Here is a 3,279-nt window from a genome sequence, read left to right as displayed (position 1 = left end):
AAGTTGGAAGCTATCAAGCCTCTATTTTTATTAGCTCCACATTTCACTCCTGCTTCTTTCTTACACTAGTTACAGCCTGAAAAGGAAGAATATTAAGTGATTGGTACCCTTGATTTCCAATAGGAAAAATAATAGTAAAAAGCAGAGAAAGACTAGAAGAATAGTATCCCCCCTAAATACATTAAAAAGCTGCTCTGTCTGGATGATTTTTATAGTTTTTCTCTTTTATGCCTCTCTGAATTTCATTTATAATGAACTTGCATTATATTTCTGTTAAACTATAATAAAATTCAAAAATGAGAGGAAACTAAATCTAGAAGGAAATTACACTACAGGTGGAAAAACTGAACTCTCAAAAGCATGAGATTTATAATCAAGTCATGTTGCCTCAACCTTACCCTAGTTTCTTATAGATCCTCTAGGCCAAAAAGAGAAATAGTGGTCTAAAGAGTACAAGAAGAAATTGAGCAAAGCAAAGGTACACAAATGGTTCATTGAAAAAGCATAAGCAAAGGAGAATAATCAGATAGAGAGTAGAAGGAGATGTGAGCTGGAGAAATGAAGGGTAAAGAGAGGAGAGGAAAGAGAGCAGAGCCTGTATGCTGTGGCATCTGATCTGCCACCATCTATGGAGATTTCCGCAGAAAAGAAGGTTGGCTACTGGCTCCAGCTGGCAGCTTCTTGAATCTCACTCTCATGTCAGACATCTGTCAGCACTCTGCAAGGACCATTGGAAATCAGGCCCATTCACAGTTAGTCTTGGACCTCCTCAAGTCTTCCCACCCCTACCAGCTACTGAAAAGGAAAGGGGAAAAATGTTATAAAGTTTCTCTAGCCACAGTAAAAATAGCCAAAAAAAGAAAAAGGAGGAGACAGCATCAACAAAGGAAACATGTTCCCATGACTCCTCATTGTCAAAGGCTCTATTCATTCATTAATTCCCCAAATATTTCATGAGCACAACTGTGTGCCAGGCAGTGCAGTAAGCACATTACTGATGCCACATTACATGTCCATGCAACAGGCTTCACATTAGTGATGCCAACCTGAGCAAGGCCCTGTTTATGCAGCTCTGTGCTTTTCTCCCAAACAGGCTACAGCTCCTGGGACTGCTGTCCACATATACCTCTCTCAAGATCCTCCCTTTCCCTGAGAGTGAAGTGGCTAAATATCCAGGAAAGGGAAAATAATACAAAGGAATTTGTCTTCAATTTGCCACCCTAAAGGGGCCACATATCTAAACAGCGGTGCTTTTGCCTGCTTTTCAGTTGACTCTGAAACTTTTTCTAACGTCAAGAATACATACTTGAACTGGATGTCATTCTTCAAAAGTACATACTTACGTACATAAATGCTTTTCACGCATCAGTACCTTTGCCTGTGAAATTCTCCAGATTTTTCTTTTATCCTTTTTCTATTCGTTGCCAAAATCCTAGCCAAATTTTATTTTTTCTTATGAAATACTCTATATCTTATATAGAAAAATACATCTAAGGTAGCTACATGATAGATAGATTAGATGACAGCACTATAAACTGAATGTTTGCCTCCCCCATTCATATGTTGAAACCTAATATCCAATGCAATTATATTTGAAAGTAGAAATTTGAGAGGTAATCAGGAGCCCTCATGAATGGGATTACTGACCTAAAAAGGACACCAGAAAACTCCCTCTCTCCTTCCACCATGTGAAGACACAGAATACAGGTGTGCACGAACTAGAAAGCAGGCCCTCACCAGACTCTAAGTCTGCCAGTGCCTTGATCCTGAACTGTAAGAAGTAAATATATGTTGTCTATAAGCGATTCCATCTTTGGTATTCTGTTATAGAAGCCAAATGGACTAAGACGGGTAGATAAATGAATAGATGGATAGCTGGCTAATTTGATACACAGATACATGGGTAGATGGATGGATGGATGGATGGATGGATGGATGGATGGATGGATGGATATAAAAAGAAATGCTAAGAAAACCAGGAGCCATATATACTCCACCCGGCTTAAGAAATAGAATGTTAAAGAACCTTTGGAGCTGTCTATGTGCCCCTGCCGTGTGCATTCCATTATCATTCTCCCAGCCTTCAGAGGTGACCACTATTTTGAATTTTATGTTAATTATATCTTGTTTTACTGGATAGTTTTTTTCACAAATATTCCTCTGTTTATTGTGGTATAAACATAAAGGGGATCATACTGCAAATATTTTCTCATGAAATACTACTTTCAATCAATCTTATGTTTTGAAATTAACTTATATATTTTTTGTACTGTAGCTCTATGTTCTTTCTGCTGCACAGTATGTAATGCAATTACTATTTTACAGTGTGTCAGTTCTACTGATGATGGGAATTTACAATGCCTCCAGTTTTTTGCTAGTAAAATCAATGTTGTTGGAAACATGCTTGTAGAACATTTTCTGGTATACATGTGCAAGTTTCTTTAGGTGACATTCATAGGAACCTAATTGTGGGTTGAAGGGATTTTTGAAATTTAGTAGCCAATACCAATTTATTTTTCAACATATTTGGACCAATGTACATTCCATAAGCAGCATATGAGAGGTGCTGTTGCTCTACACCTTTTACAACAATCAGTATCATTGTACTTTCTTTGTCACCAGTCACAAGAGTGTGAAATGGTAATCTTATGCCATTTTATTTGGTATCTCCCTTATAACTGATGAGAACAAGCATTTTTTCAAATGTTTATTGGTTATTCATGTTCTTGTTTTTATAAAATGTCTGTCAATGTCTTTGTTAACTTTTATATATGGTTACATGCATTATACTTTATATATTCTATATACTAACACTTTATTTGTTGTGATTAAATGTTGCAAATACATTCTCCAAATGTGTGGGCTGCATTCGCACTCTCTTTATGATGTCTGTTGATTAACAGAAGCTCTTATTTTTAAAACGTAGTCAGACATTAATGTTTTCCTTTATGATTTGCATTTGTGCGTAACAGCTTTTCTTAGTTACATATCCCACAGGCACATATATATTTCTCTTTTCTAAACTTGTAGTTTTTAATTAGTGTTTGCATATCATATAAGGAAACTTTTTTTAATTTTTCTATATGAACAGCCAATGTTAAGCCTCATTGAATTAGTCAGCCTTTCCTTTATTGCTCTACAATGTCATTATTGGTACATACTGTTTACATAAATCCTTGTTTCATTGCTTAGCTTTCTATTTTATTTCATTTGTTTATTTTTCTATACCTGCAGAAATGTAAAGTGCCTTCATTATTATGGCTTTAAACAACTCATTTA

The sequence above is a fragment of the Mandrillus leucophaeus genome, unplaced genomic scaffold (assembly GCF_000951045.1).
Source record: "Mandrillus leucophaeus isolate KB7577 unplaced genomic scaffold, Mleu.le_1.0 Scaffold1740, whole genome shotgun sequence".
Lineage (NCBI taxonomy): Eukaryota > Metazoa > Chordata > Mammalia > Primates > Cercopithecidae > Mandrillus > Mandrillus leucophaeus.
Note: the sequence above shows the minus strand (reverse complement) of the source record.